Below are 20,685 nucleotides of genomic sequence, written 5' to 3' on the forward strand. Positions count from 1 at the left end.
AATGGAAAGGAGGGAAGAGAAATAATTCAAAACTGTTATTGGATTTCATCAGCTGTTCCTGAATTGGGCATGGAATTGTAATAAACTACAAGCCTGGGTGTCTTCACTGATGAAGCAACGTATCCTTATTACTATTGCATCCTTTTCATATTGCCTGTCTTTTTTCCTTCCATGCAGTTCTGGAAAAATGGTCAAGGGCAGTAAGTGTATATTTTAGTAACTGGGAAAAGTGCCCATTTCCCAGAATGGGTAAATCTCAATTCTGTGATCAAATTCTTCCCCTCTATCGTCATGTGACAAGCAAATGGACCACATGTAAAGATTTGGAGGTGAGAATTGTAGGTTTTCTAAACCTTTATGAGAAATTGTATTGTTAAATTCTCTGTGTATGGCATTCTTTGTGATGATGGAGTTCAATGGCAGGTTCTTTGGGATAGAACAGAGTATGATGTAAAACATTTAAAAAAGATTATAATGTCACAAGCTCATGGAAATTCTGTCTGTACATAGTGTACATAGATTCCAGTTTTGTCACCTGACATGCAGATGAATACAGGAGAATGGGCTAAATTCATTCCTGGCAGATGTCTATTCAGTTCCAGTAGAGTTACAGCAGGAATGAGTTGGTTTAGTGTGCATACTAATCTGGGGAAATATCCCACTTGGGAAAGTTGTGAGGTGCACTAGAATATAATTCTGAAACCAACATCATAGCTGTGTCTAGACTGGAAAAACTTGCCAGCTGTGTACACTGGCTGCTTGAATTTCCGGAAAAGCACTGACGATCTCATGTAAGATCGTCAGTGGTTTTCCGGAAAGATTATGCTGCTCCCGTTCAGGCAAAAGTCCTTTTCCGAAAGACTTTTGCGCAAAAGGGCCAGTGTAGACAGCACAGTAGTGTTTTCCCCCCAAAAAATGGCGAAAATGGCGATTGGGGCTTTTTTGCGGAAAAGCGTGTCTAGATTGGCCACGGACGCTTTTCCGCAAAAAGTGCTTTTGCGGAAAAGCATCCTGCCAATCTAGACGTGCTTTTCCGAAAATGCTTTTAACAGAAAACTTTTCCGTTAAAAGCATTTTCGGAAAATCATGCCAGTGTAGACGTAGCCCATGAGTCTTAATTCTTTACCAGGAAATATTGAGATAGGGCTGTTTCAACAGTGGAAAAGGGAAATTGCACTCATCAGACGTAGAAAAGATGGGCCCATTGCATGATATTGAATGAATTTGTAGGAACATAAATTCTGTGTCTCTTTGTAGCTCAAGCAGGCCATCATCAAAGCCCTTGGTCCCATGATGAGCCTCCTCCTGCATAAAGAAGAGTATCAAGATCAGGTGTTCGAACAGATCCCATGGCTCCTTGAGCAATATAAAGAGGATGTTAATGTTTTTCATGCCACCAAGGTGAGATACTTATTAAAATAACTATCAATGTGTGCGCATAGGTGAACTGCACTAGCTGCTACCAGTGGCGTTTCCTGGTCTACATAGTGACTTGTTAGATAATAGATAAACACACAAGTCTTGATTTTATAGACATGGTGACCCAGGTGACAAGTTTTGTAGGTAAAAGCCTCTCATGAAAAATATCTTCTGTTTCCTGGAGATGCTAAGGAGGTAAGAAACAAAACACCTGCCCCTCCCCCCCATAAGATACTCCCTCCTTGTGATTTACTGGTACATCCTATCAACTCTGTATCTCTCTTTTAGATTATAAATAAACTCCTCAGAGCAGGGGCTGCTGTGTGTTGTCTCTGGGCAGTATTAAGTAAACGGCCAGTAGCTGAAAATTAATACTAAGAAGGCCTGAAGTGCATTGCTTTAGATTCTATAACTAGATAGATATAAAATCACTGTCTATTTCATCTACCGTTGTGTACAGGGCTGTTGTAGCTGTGTTGGTTCAAGGATATTAGAGAGACAAGGTGGGTGAGATAATATAATTAAAGATATTTTTTCACCCACCTTGTCTCTCTTATTTCATCTACCCTCAGTATCACATGACCAAGGTAACTCTTGTCTGCTGATAGTGAGAGGATGGAGTGAGGGGAGTTGGCTTCAGTAGTATGATTTAGCATGCTCAGTCTATGTGAGCTGGCTCAGTACAAGCCAAGCAGCAAATCCAGGGCCACAACCCTGCTGCCCTTCCCCCCTCCCCACTTCCCCCATGGTTTACTCCCAATCTATGTTGGCTTTCTGGTCCAGAATATGTGGTTGCTTTTGGGATTGGAATACCCATGACTTTGAGGGAATCAATGCCTCATAGACTTGACTAAAAGTATCAGAGGACTACACAAGAGCCTAAATGTAGTAAAATATGTAGATTTCATCAGAGATATCCTGAAAGCTTCAAGCAGCAAAGAAGAAAAGTGTGTAGGTACAGGAAGGAGTTAGACTGTCATCTCATTATCAATAGCCTGGAAGAGAACATAAAATCATCATTGATAAAATTGGCAGATGAAATAAAAATTGGGGAGTGGTAAATAATGGAAAGGACAACTCACTGATTCAGAGTGATATAGATCATTTGGTAAACTGGATGCTAACAATAAATGTGCATTTAAATATGGCTGAATGTAAATATATGCATCTAGGTGATACATACATGTTGAGGGATGCTTCCTGAGAAGCAGTAACTCTGAAAAATATTTTGGGAAACTTGGTGAATACTCAGCTGAACATGACCTACAAATGCGATGCTGTGGCCAAAAAAGCTGAAGTGATACTGGGATGCATACATGGGGAAATCTCAAGGAGGAATACAGTGGGAAATGCAAAGTTCATTTCCACACTAGAACTGACCAACAGATATTGGTAGATACCCCTGATACCGGCTTCCTGTGAGAAGAGTGCCTTCCACACCCTGCTTGGCTTATAGCAATTCAGCAGGATGCCATTTGGGCTGCACAGAGCCTCAGCCACTTTTCAGCAGCTCATGAACCAAATATTGCAAACGTATATGCAATATACAGCCGTGTGCATTAAGAATATTGTCATCCACAGCACCAGCTGGGGGGAACACCTCTGACATCTTAGCAAGGTATTGTAAGCCCCAATAGATGCAGGACTCACTGTGAATCCAGCCAAGTGCCATCTTAGTGAACACAGTAGGAAGGGGAAAACTATAGCTCCTTGATAAATAAGGTCTAAGGCTTGTGTGACTGCCCCACCTCCATGACAAAGAAACAGGTGCCACAATACTTCAGACACAGTGGCTGCTTAGTACCCAACTTCATCACACTGGGCACCCTATTATTGGACCTGATGAAGAACACCCAATCACGGAAAGTCCAGTAATCAGAAGACTGTGAGGAAGCCTTCCAGGCCCTGTGAAAGCAGCTGAACCAAGAGCTGGTCCTATCCCATCCAACTTCACAAAGCCTTCTATCCTTCAAATGGAGGTCTCGGAGGTAGGACCAGGAGTGGTACTATCTCAAGAAGTAGGTGGGAAGGAGCACCAGATCCTTTATCTCAGCTGCAAGCTGTTCTCCTGAGAGACCTGCCGCCCTACTATAGCAAGGGAGGCCCTGGCCATCAAGTGGGTGATCTACACCCTGGGGGTATGTCTACACTACAAAGTTAATTCGAACTAACGGATGTTAGTTCGAATTAACTTTGATAGGCGCTACACTAGTGCTCCGCTAGTTCGAACTTAATTCGAACTAGCGGCGCACTTAGTTCGAACTAGGTAAACCTCATTGTACGAGGACTAAGCCTAGTTCGAATTTACTAGTTCGAATTAAGGGGTGTGTAGCCCCTTAATTCGAACTAGTGGGAGGCTAGCCCTCTCCAGCTTTCCCTGGTGGCCACTCTGGCCAACACCAGGGAAACTCGTCTGCCCCCCTCCCGGCCTCGGACCCCTGAAAGGGGAACGGGCTGGCTACGGTGCCCGTGCCAGGTGCAAGCCTGCCAGCACCCAGCTAGCAGACCCTGCACCTGGCATGGCTCGAGCCAGCCACCCGCTGCCACCCAGCCCTCTCCCTCTTCCCAGGCTGGCGGCTCTCGGGAGCCTGCCCAGGACCGCAAGAGGCGGGCACCCGCCTGGTTTAGTGCGGACATCGTGGACCTCGTCCACGACCTCCGCACTAGGCACAGGAAAGTGGCCGTCTAGGGCACGAGAGCTGCCAGCCTGGCCACCCAGGAGCAGGTGTGCATGAAAATGAAGGTGGTCCACTGAGACCCCCGACCCTGACCCTGAGCTTACAATGGCCATACTGGGTCATACCAAAGGTCCATCTAGCCCAGTAGCCTCTCTGCCAACAGCGGCCAACCCTAGGGACCCTGGAGGGGATGGACCGAAGACAGTGACCAAGCCATTTGTCTCGTGCCATCCCTCTCCAGCCTTCCACAAACCTTGGGCAGGGACACCACTCCTACCCGCTGGCTAATAGCACTCCATGGACCCAACCTCCATCACTTGTTCCAAACCTCTGATCATTGTAGTTGCCCTCCCCTCTCCCACCCTCTCTCTTCCCCTCTCCCACCCCCTTTTCCCAGTCTCCCCGAGTTTTGTTCAATAAAGAGAGATTCTATTTTTGACCACAAGTACATCAGGAAGGGGGGCTAGGGAAGGGTAAGTGGAAGGAGGTGAGGGAGGAATGGGGTATGAGCTCCCGATGGGCTGGCTCTGCGGGCTTCTGGGGGTGGAAGCTCTCCTGCAGCCCCCCAATTGCTCCCTCTCCCCAGATGGCAGCCTGCGGCAAGTACAGCCGGGCTGATGGCCGAGTGGTGTGATGTGCCCAGTGTGGGCACTCAGGGCTCTCCAAGCCAGGACTGCTTTGCAAGCGGGGCACCCCTGAGAACTGTCTGTCCGGGGTGGGGGTTGGGTCCCTTTAAGCACAGCCCTCAGCTTGCCTGAGGCAGCAGCTCCACGCTCTAAGTCCTCATCTGATGCCCTTCCGGCACTGCTTCCGGCCATCCTTAACCCCCGTTCAGGGTCCACTTAATGTGGACATGCTAGTTCGAATTAGCAAAACGCTAATTCGAACTAGTTTTTTAGTCTGGGATATTCTGTACTGGGGAAGCCCTTTCAACTGGTCACCAACCACGCACCCCTCAGATGGATTAATAACATGAAGGACACCAGTGCCTGAATCATGAGGTAGTACTTCCCGCTCCAACCCTATGACTTCTGTATGTTACACTGGGCCAGGGAAGGCTCATGCAAACACAGACTTCTCCCAAGTGGAAGGAGACGATGAAGAGGAAGGTCCACCAATGGACACCCTCTTAAGGGGGAGTGTTTGTGACAGAGGATACCCACCATGCATGGTTCAGCGGGAGCTAATCATGATCTGTGGGCTATGCCCCTTCATACTTGCTGGGAATGCTCCAACTGGAACCAGGAAACCAGGATATAAAAGGGAGCAGCTCAGTTCTGTCTAGGCTGACAGCTGAAGGGAGCAGAGGTGCTTTGCAGGCTTTTGTGGAGGGACTGACAGTGCCCTAGGATGCAGAAACCAGCCAGCCTGTGGTTCCAGTTGACCCCCCTCCCTTCCCCACAACCATCCAATGCCACAGATGGAGGAGAGACCACGGAGTTACTGAGATGACCTGCTGCAGAAGAATGGTGGGAAGTAATCTATGTGAACTAAGCATTATTGAGTTGAGGTATTAGACTTTGACTCTGCATGTTTTGGAAGAAACCCCATTGAGCTGCAAGACAAGGCCCTAGGCTGGGACCCTGTGGAGTAGGTAGAGCCTGGTGGAGAAGGGCTGGCCACTAGGCAACACTGGTTTGCCCCAAAGAGTAGTTGAGCACTAGGTTGAACGGTCGTACCTAGAAGGGCTTGGGTCGTTGAGCTGAAGAGCCTCATCAAAGGGCTGCTGCACTGACCCTGACTATTAGGCAATGCTGCTCTAAGAACCAGGCCTGCTATGGTGGTTGGGGAGACTAGGCCACTTGGGCTGCCTTAGTTCTTGAACTCCTCCACAACCTGATACCATCCAAACAGGGTGGACCTACCCTGTGACAGGTGACTTAATTACAGTCTATAATATCTGCATGGGGAAATATATGTAATGACCTAGCAGAGAAAGGCATGACATGATCCAGTGGCTACAAACTGAAACAGGATACATTCAGATGGGAAATAAGGTCTACCTTTTCAGTGGTGGGATATTAGCCATTCAAACCATTTTCCAAGAGTCAAGGGGATCATTTTAAAATCAAGATTGGATTTTTTTCTGAAAGTTCTGCTTTAGGAATTATTTTGGCAATTTCTAAGGCCTGTGTCATACAGAAGGCCTGACTAGTTGATGACAATCATCCCTTTTGGCCTTGGAATCTATGAATTCCATGAACCTGCTTCAGTCATTGAATATTGCTCCTTTGTATGCCCACCTTCTAACTTTCACCCTCTGTTGTAGAGTCTGAGGCAGCTCTTGGAAGTCTCTGGTGAATATAAGATCCTTCTACCTAAAGGGAAATTTCAAGCCATCTGCAGTGCTCTGCACAACCGGGTGAGGGGAACTTCTTCTTGTATCACTTGAGCTTAAGCACAGCAGATCTGAAGCATATTAACAATAAACATCTTTTGAATGCTAGTGAAGAGCTCGGAGACCTTCTTATGCCTTATTGGTTTCTGCTGGCTTAAGAATAAGCAGATAGTGGTCTCATTTTATTAGCTAAAATCCAGCTCAGTTTGTAAAGCAATTTTAGCATAAGCCAGTTATTAGAGGGAGTTAGAGTTATATAGTAAAAACTGATCCCATCCAAATGGGGAGGACCTATCCTGTGACAGGGTGACTTAATTGCAGTCTATAATATCTATGTGGGGAAACATATGTAATAATCTAGCAGAGAAAGGCATAACGTGAGCCAATAACTAGAAAATGAAGCTGGACAAATTCAGACTGGAAATAAGGCCTACATTTTTATGGTGGAATAATTAACCATTTGAACCAGTTACCAAGGATCAAGTCTTGATTCAATTAGCTCTGCTGCTAAAAACACTTTGAAAGCAGGAACTTCTGTTATCCAATGTATCGGTCATTGTTTCTGATTCTTGTTGTGCAGTCAGTACCATTTATTTTGGGTTCAGAGCCCTATTTGGAAAGGTAGGAAGTGAGTGCTTAGAAATTAATTGAGCATCTTCTTTTCAGTTGCTTGTTCTGATTAGTTTTCCTTTGATCACTTCTCTTCTTCCCACAGATCTGTTCTCCAACTCAGCAGCTCATCATGGAAAATCAAATGGAGCTGTGCTATTGTATCCTACTGCTAGGTAGGGGAAGAGACTCCAAATTACACAGTAGTTTCCTTGTAACATCCTTCTTTTGTAGATGTGGTAAGAATGAGCTTTCAGTTGTTAGTGAGGATGTGATTTCTTCCTTTGCAGCCCGTTCTTCTCCTGATGACCTCATAGCTTTTCTGCACTCGCAGCTGAAGATTAAGAATGAGACTGTTCGTGTGGCATCCCTGAATCTGCTCACAGCTATTATTGGTGCTGACTGTAAGTAACACAGGAGTAACTGCGACTGCTGCGATCATCGCCATCGTGCTGGGGGTTGAGTTGGGGACATCCAGAGCTAAAAGCATGAGCTGCTATAGGTTGATCTAAAGAACCAAGGCTTTGCAGGCATGGTAGGGCTATAACATACTCATGATCTCTGCAAATGGGGCACAGAGGATCTGTAACACAGGGGCGGATATAGGGCAGGGCGAGCGGGGTGGCCGCCCCGGGTCCCGCGCTTCAAAAAGCCCCGCGCACGCGCCGTGGTGCCACCGCGCATGCACATGACGTCACTGTGCATGCGCCGTGGCAAAGGGGGGGCCCCGCGGCATTATGCTGCCCCGCAAAATGGTCATCTGCTCCTGCTGTAACACACAGAGTCATATAGTCATAGATTATTAGAACTGGAAGGGACCTTGAGAGGTCATCAAGTCCAGTCCCCTGCCCTCATGGCAGGACCAAGCACTGTCTAGATCACCCCTGATAGGTGTCTATCCAATCTGCTCTTAAATACTCCAGTGGTGGAGATTCCACAACTTCCCTGGGCAATTTTTCACAGTGTTTAACCAACCTAACAGTTGGGACGTTTTTCCTAATGTCCAACCTAAACCTCCCTTGCTGCAATTTAAGCCCATTGTTTCTTGTCCTATCATCAGAGGCCAAAGAGAACAATTTTTCTCCCTTCTCCTTGCGACACCCTTTTAGCTGCATGCTCACCAGAGGGTTGGAAATTCACTAAAGGGACCCAGTGCTGCTCTAAGTTACTCCCATGTGGTCACACAGAAATCAACAGGGTTAATTAAGTGCTGAATGTAGCCTAAGATATTTTCAAGGTTCAAATACAAATGTAATCTTGTGGCGGATGCATGTTAATAATAATGAGATAAAAACAAAATAGTACTCCTGACTGAATAAGTATTAGACACTCTAGAATAGATTCCGAATTCTGCTATACTGGTGGTAAACACAGACTAACTTCACTGACCTCCATTTGTCTAACTCTCTTACAATATTTCCATCAGGATAGGATGATGGTGCTATTTACAGAAGTGGAAATACTTCAGACTTAGACTGGTGTAACTGAGATCAGAGCCTGGCCCTATATTTTCCCCGCTGATTCTGTATATGAATGAAGCTTGGTAGTACTCTTAAATAGGGCCCAGGACACATTCTAATGTGGAGCATGAGTGTTTGGAACAAAGATATACTATACTGCACACTTCTCCTTATCTTTCAGTGCCTGAGACAAGAGTTAGAAAGTTTCTGATTGTGAAGGCAGTGCAATCTGCTCTCAGTGATCAGAGTGCTAAGGTAAGATTGTGTGTGGAATAGTGGTATTGCTGTTAATATCTGGGAAGTATTTCACTCAGTGGAGAGTCTGGCAACGAGACACATTTTTAGGCTGAGATTATTAATAGGGTTTCAATTAATCACAGTTAACTAAAAATTAATGGGATTAAAAATTGAAATTTATTACATATTTTTGTGGTTTTTTACATTTTCAAATATATTGATTTCAATTACAACACAATGACAAGTGTGTACTATGCACTTTATATTATTTTTATAACAAACATTTGCATTGTAAAATTGACAAAAGAAATACTATTTTTCAATTCATCTCATACAAGTGATGTAGAGCAATCTCTTTAGCGTGAAAATGCAACTTACAAATGTAGATATTTTTTGTTAACTGTAACAAAACAATGTAAAACTTTAGAGTCTACAAGTCCATTCAGACCTACTTCTTGTTCAGCCAGACACTAAGACAAACAAGTTTGTTTACATTTATAGGAGAAAATGCTGCCTTTTTCCTAATTACAGTGTCACCTGAAAGTGAAAACTGGCATTTGCATGGTACTTCTGTAGCCAGTGTTGCAAGGAATTTACATAACGGATGTGTTAATCATTTGTACTTCAGCCACCATTCCAAAGAGATAAAAGCAAAAGCAAAAGGACTCTCATATCCTGTCTCATATTGCATGCAGAAGGGATAATAATAACTCGTGCATAATCTCTACCCTTGCAGGTGAAGATGGCAGCTCTCCATTTTGTCCTGAAGCTGCTCAGTTCAGGAAGTGTGGAGAATTGTGCAGCAGGGGATATGGTTGCATACGTTTTCAGAGAGTTCGATGTGTCCACCAGAAATCTGGTAAGGAGAGTTCTTAACACTTAGGACTCAGTTCTGCCATTCTGGCATGCTGATTGTTCCCCTTGACTTCAGTGGGAGCTTTGGATGCTCAAGGATGCAGCTGGACTGAAGGATTAGAGCTAGAATCTGATCAGTGATATTCGTGTAAAGCCAGGGTAATGCCCCTGACTTCAGTGGCATTATTTTGGATTTACACAAGTGTAACAGAGACCAGAATCTGATTCTGGATATTTATATCTGACAGTGCGACCTACATTCCTTAGACCTCGGGCAAGTCAGTGAAAATTCTGACAACACAATCTTTCAGTGAAATGCTCTTGTATAAGGAAGCACATCTTTTTTATAAATAGACTCTCCAAAGAACACACTGGTGCCCAATCCTGTGGCTGCTGAAGCATACATAAACTATTAGCAAAACACTGAAGTTATGCAGCCTACATCAAGATGTCTAGAACCTGGAAAAGTTTGCTGCACACTTCATACTCTGTTCTATGTGTACTAGTTCAAAATCTTTTCAATGGGTATTTCCAGCTATGGGCAGAGTCATGGACTCCAGACACAGAGTTCCATGATGGGATCCATGATATACATTAACTTTACAGTAAGTTGTTGAGGATCTTAGCTCTGCCTGGCCCTTTAGCTACGAAGTGGGAGCTTATGGCAGTACTCACCAACTGCCTCTTTTTCATGCTACCCATCTCAAAGAAAGTAGGAGGCAACTCTTTCTCATCAGGCCACATTTGCTCTTATTTAAACTGAAATCAGTAGAGCTGATCAATATTTAGTTTGGTGTAAGGAAGAACAGAATTTAGCCTATAGAGAGACTCACATTCACTATGCACAGAATGATCAAGCTGCTTGGGGCATCAGAACAAACAGAATGGCTCCCTCTAGGTTCTGCATATTTATGTCCACTGGGCAGAGTCTGAGTGGCTCTCCTCAGAGATAAAAAGAAGAAATGTTCTTTTTTGAAAATTTTTCAAAAAATGAATACTGTTCAGGGAACTCTTTTATAGAATCATAGAACGATAGGGCTTGAAGAGAATTCAGGAAGTCATCGAGTCCAACCCCCTGCTAAAAGCAGAACCAATTCCAACTAAATCATCTCAGCCAGGGCTTTGTCAAGCTGGGACTGAAAAACCTCTAGGGATGGAGATCTCACCACCTCCCTCAGTAACCCATTCCGGTGCTTCATCACCCTCCTCGTGAAATCGTTTTTCCTAAGATCCACCCCCCACACACAACTTGAGACCACTGCTTCTTGTTCTGTCATCTGTCACTACTGAGAACAGCCTCTCTCCATCTTCTTTGTGTCCCCTTGTGCTGGGGTTTCCCTAAGCCTGGGTTCTGACCCACCAGTTAGGTGTTTCTGTTATTCTCTTCCCTTAAGAATCTCCATCATTCGAGGTTTTTAATGCCAGGCTTGGCAAAGCCATGGCTGGAATAATTTAGTTGGGGCTGGCCCTGCTTTGAGCAGGGGGTTGGACTATATGACCTGCTGAGGTCCCTTCCATCCTTAATCCATGATTTTATGATTTGTGCACTCCTAATGCAATGGAAAAGCTCTCATAGGTCAATATTCAGAAAGGCTTTGTAAGAAATAGACACCGCTTCTACAGCCAGTGTTTTCCCACTAGCTAGTAAATTCTATGTATCTATCTCATAGCAGGGGACAAAACTTCCCTCCCAGGATGTTCAGGAAGAAAGCACTATCCAAACTATGTGCATTCACATCCTGCAAGGCCTGGACATATCAGTCACTGGAATGACCCAAGTAAGTGACATGTTGCTACTGCTTCGTGAAATAAAGACATTCTTCCGTATATCTACTGTACCTCTCCATAAGGAAGCTTCTTGCCAGTCAGGATAATGGAGGTACAGCATGTCAAGTTCATGTCAGAGATGATGGGACCTCTGTATCATGGAGGAAGCGATTCACAGTACAGACAAAATAAAAAGGAACTTCACTGGAAGGAACCATAATGCAGTGGTCTTCTGTTAATTACCACGATTGCCTGAGTGCAACGTCTCCTTAGATTCCCCATGAATCCCTTGGAAATGTAGACTTGGTGATCCTGTATTTAAACAGTTATTGGGGCCGTGATTGTGCCTTCTGTATGTCTGAAAAGTGCAGGATGAATTTATGGTGCTGTCTAAGTAGCTTTATAATGCAGGGAAAGATGATTCATCTCCGGATGAGAACCAGATTGCTAATGCTCTCCAAACAAGGCAGTGTACTTAAAATGTAGAGAGAGGGATCACTGGGACAGGTAGAGTGAGATGATGGCGGAGGGGAGGAGAAAGTGAGATCGAGATAAGGTAACGAGATAGGGAAGGGTCAGTGATGACTAAATGGAGAAGGTGCATGACAGAAGGATTCAGCCAGTAGGAGGTGGGGGAATGAAAATAGCCAAGTGTTGAACTGTCTTGCTCTTCTGTGCAGGTGTTATGGCCAAGGCTTCTAACGTATGTGGTGCCAACTCAGTACACTGGCACTTTGAAGCCTCTCTGCAGATGCCTCCAGGAAATGGCTGAGAAAAAGATGCAAGAAGGAGGAGAAGCTGCTTGCCTGGACTACAGTGGACAAGGTTTATAACAGAAACTCTTTCATTTATTCTCACCAGCCACTATGAAATGACCAGATTCAGCCTGTTCCAATTCTCTCATCTTCAGTCAAGAGACTAAAAGGAATGCAGGATGGTCTTGGGATTAAAACATGGCAATGGGAGGGAGCTAGAAATTGGGGGTTCTGGTTCCAGATCACCACCAAAATTCTGATATAACATTGGGGAAATCACTTGCTCTCTCTCAGCTTTCCCACTTGTGAAATTGAGGACTAGTTAACGCCAGTTTCTTAGAGGTGCTATGAGGAGGAATTAACTCATGTTTGTAAAACACTTTTGAGATGCTCCGCCTGAAAACACTATGGAAATGCAAATATTATCAGCTGCATGCAACATTGGTGGGCACATTGGAAATGGCTAGGTGAACAACATCAGCGGGATTCTCCAAAGTCTGGCATAATTAATGATCTTCTATTTCTTTTCCCAGGGAAACTCCCTACACCTCAGGGATTGCTGGCACGACTCCTGGTAAGTAGACCACGGAGGACAGGTTTTCTGAGAAATGTGAAGTGGAACAGTTAAGTATAAAAATCAGTTTTCCAGCTAAATGCTTTAGGCTGAAGAATGTGTATGATTGGGTCTCTCTCCACCCTCCCCGATCAGACAGAGACACACTGTTCTACACCCTCATGCTAGTTAGAATATTTTCTTCTTTAGGAAGTCACTGCAGTAGAAGCAGCAGCTCTACAGTGTGTAGTCTCCACAGTGAGAGAATCTGAAATATTTCCTCCTTCAAGAACAAGCTGGTATCTTGCTGCAGAACTTAGCCTGTGCTTTCTCCCTCGTTGACAGGTTGTAGCCTCATCTCCTTATGAAAGAGAAGGACACGGATATTCTGTCTTGCAGCTGCTAAAAGCCTTGCACCAAAATATCCATGCAGCAGTGGGTGAGATGTGGGGAGTAAAGATTCCAGCTCTGCTGCAGCACCTTGAAGGTAAAGTGCTAGTTGGGAGTGACGTGGTCCATGGAGGATAGAAGAGAAAGCAGAAAATGCAGATTCCTATTGACATGTGTGGTGCCATGCATGTTGCAGTCCGTGGGAATAGTGTGGAATTGAAACTGGGGTTCTAGACACCTCACAAAATTTTTCTACAATTGTGAACCAGTGAGCTAACTCCAGTGTCAAACCGGGGGCCAACCACTTAGGATGGAATCAGGCCAGGAAGGTTTCAGTTGAATGACCATTTTACAGCAGTATCTTCCTGATCTTAGCTAGGTGATAATCTTACATGAGATCATCAGTGTTCTTGCGGAAATTCAAGCGGCCAGTTTAGACAGCTGGCAAGTTTTTCCTCAAGAGCAGATGATTTTGCAGAAAAACTTGCCAGTCTAGACTCAGCCTATGTTTCTTGTCAAGATTAGTTCAATTTAAAAATCCACAGTTTTTCTTTCTGTTAGGAAACTTAATCCATATATTAGCGATAGAATCCATGCCTGTCACAACAAAGCTACGTTGACCAAGTGGGTGCCCTACATATAATGTGTAATCTACGTATTGTAGGCCTGATGTCTTTCACCAATTTTACAGTCGTATGAAACTATTGACATCAGTGGGAAAAAATTTAGCGTTGGTTGTGTCTATACTACGGGGTAATGTCAATATGGTTATAGTGACAAAGCTAGGACAATATAGTCTCTGTACTATGTAACTGTGAGCCAGCAAGCTAAGTTGCACAACTTCAGTTATGTGAATAATGTATCTGAAATCGATACACTTAGATCTACTTACCAGATGCTTTCCTGTCAACTCTACCTACTGTCCTCATTCTGGTGGAATTCTGGAGTTGACAGGAGAGTACTTGGTGGTCAATATATCGCATATATACTAGAGGCAATAAATTGACCCTTTCTGGATCAATCGCTGCCTGTTGATCCAGTGGTTAGTGTAGGTATACCCTAAGTGACGCACAATCCCAATGTGTTTCTGATATATATTGGACCCTACAATTTTCAAGTGGGCTTGCTATTAAAAAAAAAAGAGCTGTATCTTCCCTGGCTGCTGTTTCTGTACAGAGTCCACAGCACTATGTTCTGCAGACATTAAAGAAGGGTAAGTTAGAGCTGGCTGTTCAGAAACAGGGCCAGATTCTTAGTCGATGTAAATCAGTATAATTCCACTGACTTCAGTAAAGCTACACAAGTTTAGGATCAAGTCAGAATCTTGTATTATGCAGGAAAAATGTGCATGCATATTTAAGTCCAGTTTTCTGATGTTCTAAATAGGAATGTAAGTAACTAGTTGACTATCTGATAAGCAAAAGCTTATCGGATACATGACTAGTTCCTTGACCAGTTGCTTCCCCCCCTCTTGCTGCATCTAGCAGCGACAGCAAGTGGGGGGAGCAGGAGCCAGTGCTGGGGAGAGCCGGCTTAAAAGCTGGTTTCCCCCAAGCACCATCTCCGCAGGAGACAGGGTAGTAGCGGGTACTGGATGCGAGCCGGAAATCAGCTTATTCCTGACTTGTGCTCCATCCCAGATGCTGCGACTCTGCTTTTTAAATGTATTAAGAACCTGCCATCTCTTAATACATTAAAAAATCAGAAGCTCAGCAGGGGAGAGCTAGCGTGAGCCAGCAGTCAGGTATCCCGGCTCGCGCTTCAGCCTTTTATATGTATTAAGAGCCTGTCAGCTCTTAATACACTTTAAAGGTAGAGCCGCAGCAGGGTTAGCTGCCGGGACTGAGAGCTAACCCTGCTGCGGCTCCCCCGCTTATTGACTAATCAACTAGTCGATGGAAAATTCATCAACTAGTCAATTAGTCGATTAAACTATATTTAATGTCCCTTGTGCTAAATAGTTTGATGAGACGTCCAGTGCCCCCAGCTCCCATTGAAGTCAAAAGTAATTAGGAGCAGGGCTGTCAGGGGTTGTAGGGCTTGGGGCACTCCCCAGGGGCGAGGCTTAGGGCAGCCCACCAGCCCCAGGCCCTACCTTGCCTCTGCTTCACCTTTTCTCCAAACTCTGCCCCTGTTTTGCCCTACCCTATCCCTTCCTGCCCCTGCTCTGCCCTGCTGCTGAAGCCCCCTCTTCTGAGCTGAGGGATTACTGGGGGGTCCTGGTGCAGGATGGCAGTAGGATGGGCTCCTGCCTTCAAAATCACCAAAGCAACAGGAGTGACAATGGCTCGGCAGCCCGCTTCTTTGCCCCACAGCCCTCTCCCAGCATCGCCGTGGCCATGGGAAGCGCATTGCCTTGGAGCCGGGGCACCTTGCTTCCTACTGCCACAGATACAATGCACACAGCAGGCTGGGAGAGGGCAGTGTGGCAGGGTGGGGCAGGGCAGAGCAGGCTGCTGGGTCTCTCTTGGACCCATCCATAGGACAACTGAGGTGGCCACCATGGGCTCTCCCAAAGTAGGAGCTGGGGTGGCAACCCCAAAGTATCCTATGGAGTGTCCAGCATCTCGCTCCTCGTGGGTTGACTGACTCTGAATAAAAATGATACTTGTTCTTAGCCCAGTAGAGAACTTTGGCATCGGTCCTTTTTATCATTGAAATCCCAGGTATGTTACATTGGCATCGGTCCCTTTTAGCATTGAAATCCCAGGTATGTTACATTGGCATCGGTCCCTTTTAGCATTGAAATCCCAGGTATGTTACATTGGCATCGGTCCCTTTTAGCATTGAAATCCCAGGTATGTTACATTGGCATCGGTCCCTTTTAGCATTGAAATCCCAGGTATGTTACATTGGCATCGGTCCCTTTTAGCATTGAAAGCTCAGGTAGTTTTAAGAAGATTGACTGCAGAGGGTATATTGGGGACAGCTATTCTTGCTGTTGTAAATTACACTGTTGTTTTGCCTCCTGCTTTATAGGAAACACAGAGAATTCTCTGAACCACGAACAGTGGGAGCACATGCTGCTTCAGGTACAGGATGACTTTCAGATGTATTAGCATACATCCCCGCACCCAAATGTATCAGCTGGGAAAGAATTAATTATAAATTATTCATTATTAGCAGAGTGGGACAAATCATTTTATTTGCAATGTTTGTTTGATGAAATATGGGGGTTTTTTCAAAAACATTTTCATGGAAACTTTTTATTTTGTATTATCTTTCGACCAAAAACAAAACAACCCCAACCCAAACAGAAAATATTTAGGTTTTTTTTAAACGGATGGGGGGGGGGGGAGGGTTTCAGTAGTTTTCCTGTTTATTTCTTTTTTTTATCCTCTTTTCAATCAGAAAATGGAAGAGGGAAAAAAGGGATGGTGATGAGGGGTAAGAAAAGGAGAAAACAAAGAACTGAAAAATGGTTTTAGTTTTTCACTTTTTGTTTGTGGCATTGAAAATCAAGAAAACAAACAAACAAAAAATTCCACCTGTTTTGCGAAACAGACTTACCATTTTTCAGACTGCTCTAATTATAAATAGCTTCATAGTACCACTGGGAATGACACAGAACTTAACCTGAAAACCAGCATGCTAATGATGGTAGTGCATCACTGGGGTACTCGTAAAGGAGTCTTTCTTACTTTTTACATTCAAAAGAAAATCTATGATGTGAAAACCTAAAAAGCAGCAAAGACAAGACAAGGTTTGGTGACTTTCTCATGTATCTTTTTCTAGTTAGAGCTCTTTACAGTCTCGTGTAAATCGAGACAAGGAACATTTTTGTGGCAAGTGCTGAAAACGAAATGAAAGAACTTAGTGACAGATAAGCCTGAGAAGGTCTGGGGAAATTCTGGATTACTCACCAGAATTTTCCATTCTTCTTCAAGTGCTTGCTCCTGTCCATTCCAATACGTGTGTGCATGTTCCATGCACACAATCACTAGGGCTGTGTCTAGACTGGCAGGTTTTTCCGCAAAATCATCTGCTTTTGGGGAAAAACTTGCCAGCTGTCTACACTGGCCGCTTGAATTGCCGCAAAAGCACTGACGATCTCATGTAAGATTGTCAGGTCTTTTGCCGAAATACTGTGCTGCTCCCGTTCGGGCAAATGTCTTTTTCCGAAAACCTTTTGCTCAAAAGGGCCAGTGTAGACAGCAGAGATTTGTTTTCCGCAAAAAAGCCCCGATCGCGAAAATGGCGATTGGGGCTTTTTTGCGGAAAAGCACGTCTAGATTTGCCACAGACACTTTTCCTCAAAAAGTGCTTTTGCGGAAAAGCGTCCGTGCCAATCTAGAAGCTCTTTTCCGAAAATGCTTTTAACGGAAAACTTTTCTGTTAAAAGCATTTCCGGAAAATCATGCCAATATAGACGTAGCTTTTTTACTAGCAGTACTGTTGGATCAGATTTGGAAACTTCTGGAGTGGCGCTTTCAGGGTGAGCAATGTATGTTGATCCCTCCTGAGCTGATCAGCCGTCCAGGTCCTTCCTACCGCCAGTGATGGTCTTTGGAGAATTTGATTTCATGTTTTGCAAGGCATCTCTTGCTGTAGTTATTGTACGTTGTTCTGACTTAATTGTCATTTCAGTGTAATAATTAGCATTTTTAGTAGTCAATAGTAAATTTCCTTGGGGGGGGGGTTCCTCTTTTTGTTTTCCATTCTCCCCATTCATGGGGCATGTAGCAACCCTAGGGATTTAAGCACTGTGACTCCTGAGGCTAGACTAGGTCCAGAGAGGACTTGCATGCTGCTTGCTTCACGTGCTTAGGTGGAGGCCATCTGTTAAATAAGTGCATCATTTGCAAAGGCTTTATGCCCAGAACAAAGGAAGAAAGAGACTGGCACTTGAAACTCCTGCTTATAGAGTCTGCACTTCTACCTCCAGTTCTGGAGCTGGCACCGGATCAGATCACCACAGATTTCTGGATGCTGAGCACAGTAGAAGTGGGATATTCTGTCTAGTTCGTTACCCGCCTACCCTCCCACCCACCTGTCACATCCCTCTTCAGGGACTCTTTAACAAGTAACTCTTTGTCGAGGAGGTGCAATGGCTCCTTACACTGGCGGCGATAGAGGGGGTTCCTCAGGAGTTCAGGGACAGGAGTTTCTACTCCTGATATTTCCTTATCCCCAAGGGCAACAGTGGGCTCAGGTCCATTCTGGACCTTCGAAACATCAACACATTCATAAGAAGGTTCAAGTTTCATATGGCCTCTCTGGCCACCATTATCCCCTACCTAGACCCGGGGGACTGGAATGCCACCCTCGATTTGAAGGATACGTACTTCCATATTTCAATCATCTCCGCACACAGCAAATTCCTGAGATTTGTACTCAACAGCCCTGCATTACCAATTCATTCTGCTCCCATTCAGTCTCTCCATGACCCCACCTCTATTCACAAAGTGCATAGGAGTGCAGTGGCAGCCTTCCTGAACAAAAATTGGGTACAGATCTTCCTGTACTTGGATGACTGACTCATCAATGGCCAAGTTTAGAAACAGGCTCTCGATCCTGGGGTATTGATGTAAGCCACTTCTAGTGACCTAGGTCTCATTCTGAATGTACCTAAGTCCACACTGGTCCCTCCCGACACAAGAGACAGAGTTCTAGACTCCACGTGGGCAAGAGTCTTCCTGCCCAAATCCCAGTTTCACACCATCATAGACCTCATTGGCAGCCTCCAGTGGTTCACCACCACTGCAGAAAGGAGCTACATGAGGCTTCTTGGGCACATGGAGGCCTGCAAATTTGTCCTATAGCATGCCACGCTGTGGCTTTGCCTTTTAAAGGCCTGGTTCGTGTACAAGCCCAACAAGGATTTGTTGCATAATTTGGTCACCCTTCTCACCTTAGTTCTAATCTAGAATATCTCAACTGGTGGCTTCAACCTCAGGGGTCTGTGAGGGAGTGCCCTTTGCCAATCCCAACTCTCTTTCTCTGGTCCTGGACGCATTGGATACAGGCTGCGGGGACATACCTGGGCAGCTCAGAACTAAGGGCCTGTGGTCACAATCAGAACTACTGCTGCACATTGGTGTCAGAGGGCTCAGGGCAGTTCACCTCGCCTTCCTTCCCCAACTGCAGGGCAGGTGTGTCTCATTACTGACAGACAACACCACAGTGATGCCCTGCATAAACCAACAAGGCGGTGCTTGCTTCTCTCTTCTATGCCTGGAACCCCTTCACCTGTGGGACTTCGGTGTAGATCACCACATCTACCTGTTCGCCACTTACCGTCAGGGATGCAAAAAAACCTACAAGACCATTTCAGCTGCTCAGTCAACACCCGTGAATGGTTCCTCAGGACAGATATTGTCCTTTCTGTCTTCCAAAGTTGGTGTTATCCCTAAATGGGCCTGGTTGCCACAAGGAGCAACAATAAGTGCATCCAGTTCTGTTCCTTCCAGACCCACAGTTGTGGATCGGTAGCAGATGCAATCAAGATATCGTGGTCCAGTCACCTGGTGTACATGTCTCTGCTCTTTCCTCTAGTACACAAGGTTCTCCTCAAGATCTGGCAGGACAAGGCGGAACTCATCCTCATAGCAGCAGTGTAGCTGCAGCAGCATAGGCTCAGCAGCCTGGTGAACCAATTTGTAGACAGACCGATAATCCTTCTGCTCCATAGCCTGATTTCATCACCGAGGACCATCACCAGTTACAGCACCCTCACCTGGGGCACCTCCATTTCATGGTGCAGAAACTCCATGGTTAAACCAGCTCGAGCTACAGTGCTCAGACTCCATTAGAAAGGTTCTGTTGGGCAGGAGGCAACCCTCCCCTTGGGCAACATACCTAACAATCTGGAAGTGATTTTCAGTTTGGTCCCTCCAAAAGTACATCCCCCTACAAGAAACCTCCATCTCCCTTGTGCTTGACTACTTTTTATACCTTAACCAGTGCCAGGGACTGACACTGTCATCCATTAACGGCCACGTAGTGGTTATTTGCCTTCCATCCTGGGGCTGGGGAAAGATCTCTGTTCAGCAATGCTATGCTGGGATGTTTCCTTAAGGGTTTGGAGAGGCTGTATCCCCAGGTCAGACATCCCCATTTCACAGTGGGACCTTAACCTGGTCCTCTCTAGACTTATGGGACTGCTGTCTGAGCTCCTAGCAATCTGCCCTCTAGCTTGCCTCTCTTGGAAGGTGGTCTTTGTGGTGGCTATAACCTTGGCTAGTTAGGTCTCAGAGCTCCGGGCCTTTACCTATGAGTTTCCATACACTGTCATTTGGAAGGACAAAGTGCAGCTCTGTCCGCATCTGGTGTTCCTACCCAAGGTTGTCTCCCTCTTCCATCTAAACCAGGACATTTTCCTCTTGGTTTTCTTCCCAAAACATCATGCCAACCATGTGTCAGACAGACCCTACCCTAGCCTTCTACGCTGAATGCACAAAGCCATTTTGTAAATCACCACAGCTCTTTATTGTCATGGCTGAAGGAATGAAGGGACTTCTCATCTCATCCCAGTATATCTCATTGTGGATATTTCCTGTTATTACTTTGCCAAAATTCCAGCGCCATCAGCTCACTCCACCAGAGCACAGGCATCTTTGGCAGCGTTTCTCCTACAGATTCCCATTGAGGATATTTGCAGGGCAGCAACGTGTTCCTCTGTTTG

This window comes from Pelodiscus sinensis, chromosome 25, assembly GCF_049634645.1.
Source record: "Pelodiscus sinensis isolate JC-2024 chromosome 25, ASM4963464v1, whole genome shotgun sequence".
In the NCBI taxonomy this organism is placed as follows: Eukaryota; Metazoa; Chordata; order Testudines; family Trionychidae; genus Pelodiscus; species Pelodiscus sinensis.